Here is a 17,073-nt window from a genome sequence, read left to right on the forward strand (position 1 = left end):
TTAATTAAGAGTGAATAATTATTTGTCTTAGTCTTGTACCAAGACTTCAGAAGCTATCAGCATGTGCTAATGCTGGCAGAACGTCCATCAGATTAAACGAGTCACTACTACTGGAGCTGTGTTTTCTAAGTGATGGTGGCTGGTGGGCAGAATGTAGAGACCCAAACTAATGCAAACGCCTGGTTAGCATCTGACCTCTAGATAACCCTGAGAGCAGGACTGCCCCTAGGCATTTATCCTTGTGAGAGGTACCTTGTTCTGACTTCAAAAGTAAAGACAAAGTCTGTAATTTTCTTATCTAAAAGTAACAGAGCACAGTTACACTGAAATACCAGTGTGACAGCTCTTCCCTGATGTGTTTTTCCTTTGGCTCTTCACTACGTCAGTGCCCACAAATGTGAACCAGCAGGAGGGCAAGTGGAGCCCCCCTCCCGAGCACCTATGAGAATGTGTTTTCAGTGTTGTGCCTTAGCATGTACTGGGAGCCAGGCTAGACTTTGCAAGACAGGATGATCTCTTCCAGGCTCAGTTCTTTCCTGGGCATTTGACCATCATCCACCATCAAAGGCTTAAAGCTTGTCAGGGTTATCAACAATAAATCAGTTAAATAAATCAGTTGTTCTCCTGAGGAGAGTGATGGTAAGTGTTTATGGCCCCGAGACATCCCAAAAATGTATCATTCCCTCTGCCTCATTGTGATAGCAGCAGAGCTGTGAGCTCTGGTTATCTCCTTGACTGGCTCCTTGTCCCTTCTGGTAGCCTTTGAGCTCCCCGTGAGAAAAAAAAAACAGTGAAAACCATCTGCTCTTCCTGCCCTGTGGGTAGGAGAGGTGCCCTCTGCCTGACACCAGCACGGGCTTTTGAACACACTCCTTTGAGTGAACCAACCTGGGTCAAAATTAGGAGGGGGGGTGGAAGTCGGTGGCAAACTCCTTTTGCACGTGAGGAGGTGAGACTGGGCTGAACAGTTCCCCAGGGGCTCAGGGTGCCAGTGAGGTGCCGTTTGTGAACCTATCTTGAAACACACAAACTTGGAAAGTCAGCTTCTGGGCACCTGAGGTTCTGTAGGTTCTCAGTGCTTCATGTCAAATTTGCCAGCACAGGCTGAGCTGCAGGACCTGCCAGACCTGAATTTATTGGCACAAGAAGAAGAATGGCTTCTGTTTACCTGAGCCTGTTTAGGCCTCGGCCCAGGAGCCACAGCTTGCAAGCACACATACCCTTCCATTGTTGCCTTGAAATGGCTGGGAAAGCCCAGGGAGAGAAGGATTCGCATTGTGCAGATGTTCCCTCTAGTTACTTTATTATTTTCTTTTAGTTACTGAAATGGGCATACAAAGTGATAGCACTGGTTTTAAAATGCCCTGAAACTTTATTCCTTATAATATATAACAAAAAGTATCTCCAGCCAAACAGTGGGAATGCCTCCAGAAGGTGCTGGGGATTCACTAGAGGAAAACTGTGTGGCAAAGATGAGGGGTAATGGGCAAAAGTTACTCCTGCAGAGAGTCCAGTTGGACAGAAGGAAAATTACCCACAATTAGAATCATCAGCCATTAAAATAAACTTGCCAGGGAAGTGGTGGATTCCCCAACACAGCATGCTTTTAAGATTCAGCTGGGCAGGATGCTGGGCCATCTCATGTAGACCATGCTTTAGCTAAGAAAGATTGGACCAGATGATCCTTGATTGGACCAGATGATCCTTGAGGTCCCTTCCAACCTGGTGTTCTTTGTTCTGCAGAGCCCTGAGGCGGGGGAGGAGGGAGTGTTTATAGCCCTCCCACCTCAGATCCAAGGTGGTTTCTGACCTATGATTCAGATGTTTCGTCAGAGTATTTCTCTTAGATCTGTTATCTCTAGCAAATAAAACTTAGGGATGACATATCACCTCCCAGTGATTAAGCAACAACATGGATTGATTCCCTGGCTAATGGTTATCCAATGTCTTTGGAGTGTGGCTAAAGTTTAAACCCTGGAGGAGCACAGAATTTGAGAGGACAGTGCTGGTACCAACTGACAGGTCTCCATCAGGCCTGGAATTCAACCTCCCAAATCACTTGACTACCCTTCTCCTGCTAGAGACGGTATCTGGGAATAGCTGTGGAGCACAGGATGATTGAGGACACTGACCAGCTAGGAGCAGCTTGGTGGCAGGCACATGGCACAGGGCAGCAGGAGGGCACAGGCTGGGTACCAAGGGCAGGACTGCAGTAGCTTCTCTGGGCAACCTCCAGCCTGGCGGGTTGCCTTCTCTGCCTTCTGATGCCCACACTGGTCAAGCTGGTGCCTTCCTTGCTTCCCTTGCCTTCTTCCCCTAGAGAAAAACTCCTCTCCAATGTAAGGCAGATTTATTGTTTTAGTCTGCATTACCAACTACTCTTTTTAATCCTTTCTTGAAAAGAAAACTAAAAGCAGAGCTTCCAGGTAGAAGGAATTATGTACTTACGGCATCAGCTTTGAGATGGAGTCACATCTCCCAGATGATGCATTGCACCTGATGTAACTCACATCTGGCAACACACAACTTGTGCTGGCAGGGAGAGACTCGCCCTGTGTGCAGGGCCACTCACCATTTTGCCATTTATCATTCAGAATAATGTTTTTTTTATTATAGAAAAATAAAATATTCTGAGTTGCCTTTAAATCTTCACCCCCTCCCATTATGTTCTCCTCCTTTCAAATCCAAGGAAATTCCTGCAAACTGGTTTAAAATTAGACTTGCACCTATAGAGCATAAAACAGTATTAGGAGCTGGGAAAGCAAGCACAGTAAAATTGGACTTGTAAATTAATCCAGATGAGTCTAGAAGTATAGTTGGCTGTTCAAAGATTAAGGAGATATTTAAGTCTTTTAAAGGAGATATATAAGCAAAAGTTCTGTTTAAAAAAATCCTGAGCATTCAAGGCCCATTTACAAGAGATATTTCAGTGTATAATTTACCGAAGATCTCACCATTTTCTTGTAATCCCCATCCTACAAATTCCACTGGTAACTTCTAGTGCAATCTGGTATCCCATTGTACTGGTTTTGGCTGGGATAGAGTTTATTTTCCTCACAGTAGCTCCTATGGTGCTACATTTTGGATTTGTGACAAAAACAGTGTTGATAACACAGAGATGCATCAGATACTGCTGAACACTGGTTGCAGAGCATCCAGGCCTTTTCTGCTTCTCACATTGCAAGGAGGCTGGGGGTGGGCAAGAAGTTGGGAGGGGATACAGCTGGGACACTACACCCACAGTGCAAAATCCAAGAAGGGCAGAGCATGATGCTGTCCCAGGATGTCTTTGTTTTTCAGAAATCCTGTTCAGGTTTTTCACTGAGGAGGAGTATTCTGCCCTATGACAAAACAAAAAGAAGAGCATTTTTGAAGCACGTGAATGGAATGGCAACATTCTTGATGTGATCTGGTGTGAGTAGCAAGAAAATAATTTGAGGTAGAAAGCTCCAGAGCAGTGAGGTTCTGCTGCAAACATAATTTTAGGCTCCTGAAAGCTGATTTATTGCATCAGCTGATTAGCAGAAAAGGACAACATGACACAGTATGCGATGGTGTGGAAGAAGGAGATAAGCTGTTATTTTAAAAGTTGTTTCTGGAACAATATGCTGAATGTACCAGTCAGTCTGAACTTACAAAATTATGTGCTGTGTGTTAGAGAGAAATAATCTGTGAGGAATGTTTGCTGCACTGGAAGGAATTTGTACCACAAATAAATTAGCAGTTAGCACCACCCGGTTCATTGCAGAGAGAGCTTCCTTCAAAAAACCCTGCCCCTCAGATAACCCCTCTGTGTTGTTCTCCCACATCTACCTTTTCCCACTCTGTTCTATAGCCAGATTAAGGGATCAGCAGGAATCAAAATATTCCACTGTGCCACCCACTTATCCAGCAGACTCGGTGCTTTTTTGTTTGAAGGAGTTGGAGTTTGACAATATCTAACCTATCTGAGTGCATTAAGTTTGTTGTTTGTTTTTTTTTTTTTTCGCAGAGCATTACAAAAGAAATCCAGACTTTCCAAGACAAGGGAAAACTGCCTTCAGCATTTTCTTTTTTTGATTTACCTTGGCGACAGAATGATTGTTAGGTTTGGGGTTTTTTTTTGTGGCTGGCTCTGTCTGCCACTACAGATAAGCTTCTGCATCAGAGTGACAGAGGAATGGCAGGCATTTTCCCTGGTGTGGCGGAGGAGAGAACTGGTTTATATTTATTACCAGCAGATGACCAGCTACTTCCCTGGAGGCACCAAGGGTGTTACGCATTTCTCGAAGCAGAACCATTAATTCTTTCCATCTGCAGTTGGAAAGCGTGAGGCTCGCATCCCTGCCTGCCTTCAGCAGGATATTTTCCTGGAGTTGGTGGAAAAAAAAAAAACAACAACCAACCAACCAAACGCAGGGTTGGGAGGTGACAGCATGCGGTGCCTGATGCCACCAGGTGGCAGCCGGAGACCGCGGGTGTCCCCAGCCTCAGGCGCGCCAGAATGCCCCGAGACTTGAGGGATGCTGAGAGGGGCAGTACTAGCCGGGGCGCACGGAGGTACCCGAAAAACGAGGCGTTACAGACGCCTCTGCAAGGGATGGGCAGCAGAGTGGCTGGCAAAAAATGCCTCGACAGCCAGCGAGGCTTTTCCAGAGCATCTGAAAGAATTTTGGCTTGGTTAGAAACAAAAATTATCTTTACTGGTGCTCAAATGGAACCAGTTGTGCTCATTAAACCCAGCGAGAATAAAGAACAAGGTCCTGGAGTGCAATACAGGCTCCCTTTTCTAGTGTTTCATGTAGGTAAAACATCCCTTCCAAATAATGGTTTCCCAGCTTTGTCATTGATGTCTTAAGTAAGATGTTCTCTAGCAACATCTCAACACTTTTCTTGAAGGATGAATCCCTTAGGAAGCACTTAGGGCATTTTTCTTTCTGAAGTTTTGACACTTTTTGTAATGAAAAGAAAAACAATACTCAACCTGACAAAGAGAAGTGCAGCTGACAAAAGGTGTCCTTGGGGAGCAGTAAGTTTCCTTATTGGTCTTATCATTGAGTAATTCCCAAGCAAAATCTCCAGAATATCCATCCTCTTTTCCTTCATTCTTCTTCCTCTCAATTTTCCATGATTTTAACCTGAGGCAGCTCTACCTGTGTCCTAGGTTTGTACAGGTGATCAGTCAAGCTATGGGGGGTGAGGGGGGCGGGGGGGGAAAGACATCCCAGCACTTCAGTTCACTGTGTGATGGTTTCTGCATCACTGTAAATCAAAGGGAACAGCTGATCAGTGACATCTTTAGAATGGATATTATGGATTTTTTTTTTTTTTTTTGAGGAGCAAAAACTAAGTTGGGATTGGAGAAAAAAATTATACAAAGCAGCACAGGAGGTTCCCTCCCTCAGAAAGCTAGCAGAAAGCTTGTTACGTGTTGTGCAACACTGTATGCATTTTCAACCCTTTTCTCTGTCCTTGCTTTGTTGGTTTTCCACAGCAAGCTGCTTTTCTTCTATCAGTGCTTCTTTCTTTAGAGGCTCACCCTTTCCATCCCACTATTCTGAAAGAATTGTAAGAGGAAACTAGACTTGGCCTAGGGTCAGGACTAGACCCTATTTGCTATGAGGGCACTATTGTGCTCGCTCCTTCAGCATTCATTTGGTATTTTCCTCAGCATCTAGGCAAGGGCACAAGAAGAGAGTCCAGCAATTCCTCCTCCTTTTGAGCAGAACTCAGTCTGACATGAGAGGCAAGTGCAATTCTAATGGGAGTTACTATGTTAATCACAGCAGTCATATAGGGACATACATAGGTCAGGGACAAATTAGTCACCTTATTGTAACTGGATATTCTGACAAATAGCGAGGCTGCCAGGGTCCTACTCATTTATTTTTCATGGATGCAAGGAATTCCGTTTTTGACAACTCTGGTCAAAGACGAAGTTTAGAACACAGATGAGTAATCATGAAGACAGTAGGATGGATGTCTGTAGGAGTGAAAACAGAATGGTTTCTATTTTTGAATGATGTTTTTCCTCCTTCCAGAATTACTTCAGATGAAGGGCCCTACCTGATCTTAGTCAAAACCTTTTTTTTTTTCAACAAAAGCAGACTGCTCAGGGGGGCAGCAGTCAAAAGCAGAAGCTGTGTGTATCACTGTTCAGAAGTACACACTGGTCCCTTTGCCTGTTTGCTTCTCTGCTTTCCACCATCTCTTCATGGCCAGCTGTCCCAGGCCTGTACTTCTGGAGCAGTCCCTGGGCACTGCCATGATGAAGTGAATGCTACCCTTTCAGACTGAAATTAAAAAAAAAAAAAAAAAAAAAAAAAAAAAGTGTCTCAGAGCTGAAGATCCAGATGGACTCAGATGGGAAGGAAAGAAATTAAGCAGCCTCCTGTCCTCATCCAGGGTGCTGTGCCAAAACAAAAGAGCTGCAAGGGCACCAAACACCTCCTGCTGCTTGCTGCTAAGGATGAGGAGCTCTTCTTCCAGTCTGAAGGAGATGCATAACATACACGGGGTAAGAACTAAAGTTCTGGGGTAAGAATTGCAAAGTGAGTGTTTGTCTTGTGTTTGATCAGATGAATTAGCATATCCCAGCAAGAGTTCCATTATTTGACTCACTACTGTAGTCACTAGCTACCCTGGTGTGGACACTGAGCTAAAACTGATCTTAGCATACACAGTGTCCTGTTTGAAAACAGCAATGTTACCTCCAAAGAGAAATTACATGCAACGCTAGGGCAGAGTGGAGTGACACAGAGTGGAGTATTACACAAGCTCTTCAGAAAAAAGACCAGTGCATATTGTATCCTTCTAAAAGCTGAAACAAAAAGAAAAAAGCCCAAAGTCTCCTCTGCAAGGGGCTCTGTAAAGCAGGATGTCCATCAAACACAAGGCCTTGAGTAGGCACATGGACAGCATATTTAATGCCAGCTATAGTTTAAAACACAGAGACTGCCCCAAAAATATTGTTTCAGCCTTGCTTTTTCTTGAGTTGCTGCTTCCCTGGGATACTGAAGCATAAAAGACATTGAAAATACCAGTTGCTTGGAAAGCAGATTTATTGAACTGCCCAGATAATTGCTTTTCTATACATTGCTACTTCCAGTTTCCATGTTTTATTTCCATGACACTCTGTGTTCATCAACTCCTCAAAGTGTATCCTTTTGCTTACCTCTGTCCCTCCACACATCCTTCCTTTCTGCTGTTTTGCAGCTTCCGTTTCTCACCATTCCCTCTGCTAATCCTACCTTTCAGTTCCATTTTAGCCAAGCAATTCTCCTCCTCCCCTTCCTTGTGCTTATTAAATGCTCAGCTCATGTTTCTTCCTCCCTCTGAGTCCCAGGGACAGGTCCCTGCCCAGCTCTGCCCTTCTATCTCCTCTTCCTCTTGTGGTTCTCCTTGGTGCAGCTTTTCAACTGAAAATCATCTACAACAATTTTTGACCACTTTCCTACATGAGGAGGCCGTTGCTCTTCAAGCTTTGTGCTGTGCACAACCATCCTCTCCTCCCAGCTGACAAATGACATCTGGTCTCAGACTCCCTGTCTGTCTACATCCCTGACACCAGCCAGTTGTGCTATTTCCTGGTTTTTCTGTGCCTTTTCACCGATTCCCTCTCAAACCCCACTCTAAGCAACTTCTGCTAGAGGTTCACCCTTAACACTTAGTAACTACCTTGGCCACTCAGGCTTTTTCTTCCTCCACTTTCTGAAGCTGCTTGACCAGCTGCTTTCTTGAGAGAGTGGAACTGCAATGACTGCCAAGAAAGAAAAAGAAACAGGGAATTTCTCAATGAAGGAAGTGAATGGGTGACCTCGGAAAGATCTGAATTCCCTACACTGTTTTATACACTCTTTCCTGCTTTCACCCAAAACAAAATATTCAGAAACACTAGGGTAGGACATTAGTTTCTAAGCCACTCAGGGTACCCTGCTACCTTTCAGAGCCACCCCAGGGTCCAGAGGGTGAGCATGGAAAGGAAGGGCCAGTTGTTCAGGATCCTGACCAGCCTCTGAGGATAACAGGTCTATGGAGGAGTAAGGGTAGGGTAGGAGCACGGCAGCTAAAAATCAGTTATCAAATAAGTAACTGAAATGTATAATTACACAAGAGCACTGAATAGAGGTTTCTGCTAATCTGTGATCCGATAATCTTCTTTTGTTGCCACTTAGCAACAGAATTACAAACCGAGGATGGAAAGGCAGGGTGACTTAAAATTCCTCTCTTTGCTGAGCAGAGAAGAGAAAAGGTCCCTTTGTGGGCAGGCATAACAGGCTTCCCAGGTACTGGTTATATTGTGCTTTTCAGCACTATTATGCAGACACCTGAATTTCAAGTTGTCCAAAGTCCAGCTCAGCTGGGAAAATAAAATTGTTTATAAGAATTAGCAAACTTCACTCATAGAAACACAAGGTTAATCCAAACAACTACACCCATGGACTGCATTAAGATCATACTTTGTAAGCAGGAGGAATGTAGAAGAAGGAACAAATGGGCCAAAACTGCTGCACTAGAAATTACTCTTAACTGGTGAATAAAAACAATAGTCATCACATCTTTTGGGGGATTCCTAATGTCACAGAGATGCTCAGGGAGTGTTGTATCCCTACCCAGAGCCACTGGCCCTCATCATGATAACTTTGAGGGACACTCTGGACTCAACAGAGTGCCAGCCTACCTCAGCCCTCTTCTAGGTTCAGCTGGTTTCATGAACATCACTGAAAGTGTTAGATTTATGTGCCTTTACATCTCAGCCTCTTTTTTTTTAATTTTTTGTCTCCTTCTTACCATTTCTTCCTTCTTACCATTTCTTCCTTTTTACCTTTTTTTGCTTCTCCTGTGCTTTTTAACTAAAAAGTCTGGAGTAGCCGGACTTTTTGCAGTGTTGCTATGATTCTGGGGGCAGAGAGGCCCCCAGACATGCTATAAGCTGCCTGACAGCCAGGCTCAGCTGCACCTCAGAGCAGCTGCTAAGACTCCATGCCCCACTTGCTGTTCAAACCATCAGCAGATTCTCCTCCATAGTCCTGCTCAGATGCTTTTTTCTTTGCATGTGTAGTCATCCTGAGAGACAAGAATCCAGCTACGACAGCTTCCTCCCACCTTGAACAATTTGTTCCCCATACTGTGGAAGGGATGGGTTCCCATCCCAGCTCAGCAGCAGAGGAGAGAGGGGAGGTATTCCAGGCAAAGGGCATCAGACCCAAGGGTGTCATTAAAATGAAAGTTTAATTTAATATTTACATTTTAAAAGGATTAACCTTGCTTTGCTGGGTTTGTTTATCTTCAGCCAAGGACATGGCTTTTTTTTTTTTTTTTTTTTTACAGTGATATTTTGCTCTGAAACTGAGCAGACATGACCTGCCTTTGCCAGACCCATCAACCTTGTTTAGCAGAGTCATTTTGTACCATGATATGACTCTGCTTCGAGTTGCTGGAGCCATTTATTTCCAGGCCAAACCAACTGAGGTGGCACGAGTCTGGCCAAGGGTGTTGCAGAGCTCCATGATTGCTGGATGCCTTGCTGAGGGCCATGGGGCAGGGTCCCCTTGGGAAGGAGCTGGCAGGAAGGAGAATGGGAGGGACAGAACAGGGCACTCTACTACCTCTCCTCTACTTGTTTGGGTGGTTGGGTGAAGGGAAAGCTGGAGGAGTTCTGGCTTTCAAAAGAGGCCAAGAAGCAATTGCACCCATGTTGGCACATATTACTAAAGTACTTCTGGACCTCTGGAGAACACAAGGCCATCATCCACAAGCCACTTGCATGTATGCAGCACGAGGCCGTGCATGCCACTTCAGAGGGAAAAAAGCATCAGAAACCATGTACAGCTCAGTGCTTTCACCACTTAGTTTTTCCCAACTTCTGCATCCCACCCCTGAGTTTTAAAAATCAATAAAAAGGTAATTGCTCAACAGAAAGGAGTGTGACTAGTAATTACACTTTTCCTGCTATTTACAGCCTTCCTCACACCATGGTACAAAGAAGGAGCAAAATTACTGTATGTTCTTCTTCTTATGGGACTTTTTGTACCTTGCAGAGGAACTTCAATAGACTCATCAAGCTGATACTAATAAAAGTTCTACAATTCTTTCTATAGTTAAATATTCCCCCAAGCAATAGCCGTGGGCTGGAGGTATTTGCTGGTTTTGCTCATCTCAAGCTATGCTTCTATTATCATTTTTCAGAGACTAAAGCACCTACTTGAAGCATATCATCTCTAAAGAAAAAGAAAAAAAAAAAAGCTTTTACTTCTTCCTTGTCACCAGGAGCCCAATAGCTCATGGGAAAGCATCGGTACAGAGTAGTAGCCAATAGAGCAGAGAAGTCTAATACTGAGGAGAGAGGGAATCTTTTAAATTGTGTGAGGGAAAGCAGAATAAAGAAAATCATCCAGAATGTGTAAGTCTTTTGTCCTCTATTGGGGGAGACTGCTAATTAGCAAGGGTTACGTAAGGATTTTGATCTGACATTTCAAAGCATTTTGAGGAATTCAAGCAATCCTAAGGACTTCGTCTGTTTGGCCACACTTGAGAGTTATTTAAGGCAGTGTGTGAACACACAGTGTGGTAACTGTTTCTGCTAAGTGTGGACAAGCTGCAAGCCTTGGTGCCTTCTCTGGCCTACATGAAAGGAGATTAAAATACCTTTGAAACATGCTTGAAGGGGAAAATCACAGAGATGAAGAGGATTAAACAAACTTAGTTTACCAGCACATATTTCCCTAATCTGGTTTCCAGTGGCTCCAATATTATGGGCTGTGATGCAGTTTCAGAAAGACACAGGATGCTGTGCACTGCACTGTGTAGTAGTAAAAGGACCACAGTGCTGCCCTACAGACAGGGAGGCCACTTCCTGGCAGGTGCCTTTGGGCACGAGGCCTCGTGCAGCCCACAGGTCAGCTCTGCACAAACGTTGGGGTGATGAGGAGCAGGAGTGGTCCCTGAGCTCTGGTCTGTGAACTGTTGGTAGAAGGCCCAGTACAACAACCACAGTTCATACCACAAGGACTCCAGGTTTTCTTGAATTACTTTAGCTGGCCAACACTGAATTCCTCAGAGACTCAAAAAACCCAAATTCAATCTCTGGAGGAAAAAAATGTCCCAAATGGTAAAACACAATCTAGGCATGTTTTATTGGCACATTCTACAACATAATGTGTGTTACAGAATTTATAGATTTTAGAGTAAAGAAAGGAGAAGAGGTTAGACTAATTGCCTGAATATGAAAGATCTGTGGGCTTATATTGCAGTTAAGTCATTGGTATGTAGCATTCCGTGGACAAACATCCAGCATCAAGGGATCCTTTGGGGAGCTCTGATACCGACTTGAATTGCTGCAAGGAAGGAAAATGAGCCTTCATAGAAAGACACTTGAGACCTCCACACCTCATGACAGCGAGCAGTGGGAATAATTCCCCAGTAGCTCCATGCTTATCCAGGTCTGTGGATCACTCCACTTGCACAGTTTTACACAATATTTAAAATCACTATGTGGACTCCAGGTTTGTAAAACAAGCTGTTGGAGTAAATAAGTCAAAATTCCTGCCTCTCTGAGTTGAGTACAGGTATACATCTTTTTCCCTAACTATAGCAGAGATCTGAGTGACAGAGAGAAGCTGCTGTAAGCCAGCTACTGTTTCACCCCCTGGACACTACATACTGCATGACACATAGACGGCCTGTTGCATAAGGTGGTGGTTGTTCTCCTTGAGTTTGTCCTAAACACACAGCAGGCTTCTGCTTCATTATTGTTATTGATAAAGCATCCCTGAGTGCAGAATAAGTCCTGAACAGTCCTGTGATCGAACAGGTTCTCAGCAGTTGTGTGTGGTGGACCCGCATATTATGCAGACCAAGAAAGAGAAGCTATCTGCTCCTCAGGAAGAACATATGCACATCCAGACAAGGATAAAATCCCTACCCTAAGTGCAAAACGCACATTTTATAATCTCTTTGATTGTAGATCTAGAACAGAGGCACAACTGCCATACATACAGATAAGTTGCAGCCTTAGCTGATACACATTTTATTTTTGTGCTACAAGAGATGTTCTGAACCAAGTTCAGACATAGTGAGTAAAGAAACTGCTATTTTTATCCTCTGCAAGTGCTGCCCTGAACTGTTCACAAGCTTGCACTCTATAAACCTGAGCATGTACCTGTTACATGATTAGAATTGCTTGGCTGGCAGTAGGTAAAAGGGAGTTATAAACACAGAAGCTTAATCAGGAAGTATACATGTTGCCTTTTTTTATCCTTTAAAGCAGCAATCCGTGTTTGCAATTATGTGTAAGGCAGACAGCACTTCATACAGAATGCATACTAGAGAGTTTATGTATTTACATTTATGAAAACATACACAAGCTAGATTTTACCTTACAATATACCAAGTTAGGACTGCCAGTTAATCTCCTGTTAACTCATGTAGCCCACAGCATTTCAAAGTGTACGAAAGATTTCTGTCCCATGTAGCACAAAACTAGCTCAATTTCCTGGCAGTGTGGTGAGTAGCACGAGGATTCTAAGAGCTACTCATGTTTTTTGTACTATGCCTTCACCACATTATTTTCTGCCTTGCTCACAGGATTAGCTTTCACTTCTCTTACAGGTATTACCCACATCAGCTTTTGGCTCAGAAAAACTAGTCTAAGAGCAGTACCTGGTCTACAATAGCTATTAACTTTTCTGCTTATGCATGACACTGCTGGTTCCCCAGCACAGAATTGTCTAGCTCTTCTTCAACAGTTTTTCTCCTTGAAACACTGTCATATACTTTCTCCTTGTTCTTAAAGTTGAGAAAGAGCAAAAAGACAAAAAAAGGAAATCCTAATGTTACTACTGTATTGTACATAAGGGTCATAATCTTCCCTGTTCTTGCTCTTTTAGGATACCCTTTTCTTTCTAACTCTCAAAAGATACAAGGTTGTTCCCTCTCAGATCCATTTTCATGCAGTACATGTTTGTTTTTGCCAGACCAGTGACACTGGTAAATTTACTCAGAAGCTGATGCAAAAGTTCATTGAAGCTCATGGTAGATACAGGAATGCTGTTTATGAGATAAAATGATTAGTACAGCATTTCCTCAGAGCTTTTGGCAGGAAGCAGGCACTGGTTCAATTAATAAAAAGAAAGGCAGAGAAATGTGACCGTCATTGTAACTTGGCAGCTTCCTGCTCAACAGCATGCCTGGTGGATATATTCCATGGTAGATGGAGATCTTACTCTGAGGTGGGGCAGATCAATGAGAGGGTTATAGGAGCTGGGCAGCCAAGGACACATGACAGCGTAAAGGCACTCACGGACACTCCAGTGACAGTTCACATCCAAGCTGCATCCAGATGAATTCATGCGGTGATCTATGTCTATTATTCTCCACTAAAGAAAGAACCGAGTAATTTAAATGCCATTGTAGGATGATTAGCCATTAACCAATGGCTAATTTGGCCCCTCTGCAAATTTGAAGAAGCTTTTGAAGTGGATACCCAGGTGGCCCTGCATGCTGGAAAAACAGGCATTTCCACACACTTATTTGTATTCAGGTCCTAGAATGAAGTGCCTTAGACTCAGCATTTTACAATCTTGAACAGCAAGATGCTGAGCAAAGTACATAGCTGCAATAGCTTTAGCAAATATATATTTAACCTAATAAAAGATTATAATTTAACTCTACAGAATCTTGTTAATGGTCATAATAGCTAGGGGAAGATTTTCATTGTCATGTCTTGATTTAATTATTCATTTGACATCAGCAGTCTGCTGAGAATAAATAGAGAATTTATGGAGATTCCCATTAAAAAATGTCATACACTCCCAAAAGAGCCTAGCCAAGACCCTATGAAAATAGTGGCCTCTGTTCATGTTTTTTGCTGTCAGAAACATTTGCATCATGTTGCAGGTTTACTGTGTACCTTTAACTGTAAGAAGTGGACAAAAATACATTTACAACCAAAAAAACCTAATCATTTTGCTAACAAAGAAATTGAAGACATTGATCTCATGGCACGCTCCAAGCATCTTTCAGCATCAGGAAATGTTAAAGCATCAGGGCTGGCACAAGGTTATGCAGCTAGTTTTGTGTATAAAATGATCTGGGAGGTTTTTTCCAATCATTTGTCTGGAGCGATGGATTAGTACATAGACATGAATTCATATTAAAGTTGAAGAACAGAAGTTTATTTTAGAGGGATGACAGGGACAACAGGGGTAGCTAGTGAAGTGACTACCTCATAGCAATCAGTGCCCAGTGACCTTGGAGTTTAAACACTTCAGAGCACAAGCCTGCTGAGATGAGCAGGTGCCAGGTGAGCTCATACATGACAAATGCCCGAAAGCAACAATAATCTATTTATATGGTTCTTTTTTTGGACTTCAGGCTATGTCCTAGGATGCTGTTTAGACATAACCTTGAAATGATCAAAAAAGGTGATTTTCTATCTGAAGGCCAAACCAATCCACTGTCTTCTAAATAATTTTGTTTACAGTTTATATTTTCTTGTTTCCAAATTAACTGGATTTTATATGGGATACAAGATACAGATGATATTCTTATTTTTCTGTCTAAGATCAGTAGTGTTTCCCTACTTCCCATTAAAACAGCCAGTGTTAGTTCTATGAACAAAGAAATCTGAGAATGATCATTAAAGCTCTACATAAAGCCATACTCCTCATAGGAAATCAAAATGGGCAGCAGGCTGAAATACATGCACACACCACACACACCTGAAATGCCACTATCTTTTAATGCAATTCTTTACAAATTGAAATTCAAGCTTAATCATGAACCTCGCTGAGCACACTTTTTAATTAGAAAAGCATTATCCCTGGCTTTGCAGAGAGGAAAAATCTTATATAATTAGCAAATAGTGGTATCAACAGAAAATCTCTCACTGACTTCAGCTTCAGTTACTGCACTGAGCACTCACTGATGTGCCAGAGCTCTGCCACAGCAACTCAGTGGCAGTCACCTGGAGTGAAACTCAAAGGAGTTCATTATTGTAGTTCAGAAAATTCAGGCAAACCTCTTTAAGAGGTAAATCTCAGGTCTTTTCCTATAAGCTCCCATGGAATGTTACTCCAGAAAAGTGAAAGAAGGTGTCACATTCAGGTCTCTGTACTTTAGAAGGGATTTTTTCAGAGTTCAGGAATTCATTAATTCTTTGGAAAGTGTTAGGGAAATCTATCCAGATTACTGAGTGGCTTACCATCTCTCAGCCCCTTTCACTCCCATGTCACAGGAGAAGCTTACAGGTTTTTATGGTAAGAGTCAGATATTCCAGCCTGTCTGAGCATTTTGCCATGTAGAAGCCATTGGCTTTCTAAATAAAATCAAATATAAGGGAATGGAGCAGAGAATAAGGAGCTTATCTATGCAAAACATGCATAAATGTGTGAGACTACGTGGAAGAGAGAAAAAAATACCATGGTACAGTGGGAAAAATTCTTGACATAAACAAGAGTATTAGAGGGACATGTTTGTTCTTGACCTGAACACTGTATTGCTTCCAAGCAGGGAACATGCCTTCATTAAAAATAGGCATTAATTCTAATTCTTCAGAGATGAACTTCAACTGATTTGGAATTCAGATAAGCCTTAAGGCATTTACATATTTAAGGATTATCTGAATTTTTCCTTAACTGGTGGTCTCATACTTCTTGGCTTCCAGATTGCTGAGGTTACTGTGCATACCAGGGACTCTCTGCCATTCTCTTCTCCAGCCCCCTAATCACCCTGTGTGCTGGGTGATGACCCCTTCTTCTGGGTTTTGTGTGTCCCTCAGCCCCCAAATAGTCTTATGCTATCTCTGCATTTGCTATGTAACCCTACTGCTTCTTCCACACCAGGATACCTAAGTATCTCCTTCTGAGGAGTTTTCAGTGACTCTGTTTACTCTTTCCTTACAGCAGGGCTTTTCTTTTATTACTCTGTGTTGCATCACTTTCCTTGCAGCATGTATCCTGCTAGCAGTCTCTGGGAGCTGCCCTGTTTCCTGGTCTTCAAGGCAGCTTCTCTTCTCCTTCAGAAGGCCTAGATTTTCCCAGCACCACTTACTCCTTAGTGCTCAGCCCCTTGTCATTTCACATTCCCCTATCTTATTTTTTTTTAATCTGGAATAAGTTATTCAGTTTATAAGCTTCAGAACCCCATCGCACAGAAAATGTTTAGTAACAATAGGCAGACAACACTCAACTAGCACATATTGGATGCTCAGCTCACATTGGATTTTAATAGAATTCTGTATAAATTCTCAACACTCCATGGCCTTCCAGATCAGATAAATGATAAAGCCTTTTTTTCTTACCTTCTCACTAAGTTCATTTGTATCGTAGAAATTACAGGAATAATCATCTGCAAAATATGTGAATGGAGATTCACAGACAACCAAAATCTTACCTCCCTTCAGAATGGTGCCCCTGCTAACAGCCAAAGGATCCCTATCCAGATTAGGTTTGGGATGGCAAGAGTTGAAAAAAACAGCAACTGAAGGACAAGAAAAAAATTCATGTTTGGGGTTAGAATTTTCTGTGCTCCTTATGCACTTTAAAAACAGCTGCCAAAAAGTTAATGTTCTAAAAGAGGAACATAAAACAGATAATATGCACAGCTGAAACATACTGTCCCTGTAGACATGATTTTTCAGAGACTCCTACCTTGCAAGAAAACCTAAGAGAAGTAATTATTTTTTAAGTAATTCTTCCATAGGAAAGCAATTTCACATGAAGGCAGGTGCCAATACCATTAGCTGCTTGGCATTATTTCCTTGCAGAACAGCTGATAGCAAATAACAGGACAGTCACCTTGCACTAGAATACAGATACACTCTTTCCATGACACACACAGCTTTACTGCTTCAAAGAAATACTTACAATGGGAGCAAAATCATGAAGTGTCGATGCACAGGTCTAAGAGCAGCATTTACCTTCCCAAGATCTGAATATATCCCACAAGAACCAGATTGCTGGGCACCTTGCATTGACTTTGATGTGCATGCAAAGTGAGTGTAGAATGCTACCCACGTATCAGCCTCCTTTGCTCTAAGTACAAAGGGCACTTTCATCCCAGTTCAGATTACTGTAATATAGATTTTTTTTTTTC

The sequence above is a fragment of the Apus apus genome, chromosome 2 (genome assembly GCF_020740795.1).
Source record: "Apus apus isolate bApuApu2 chromosome 2, bApuApu2.pri.cur, whole genome shotgun sequence".
Classification (NCBI taxonomy): Eukaryota; Metazoa; Chordata; class Aves; order Apodiformes; family Apodidae; genus Apus; species Apus apus.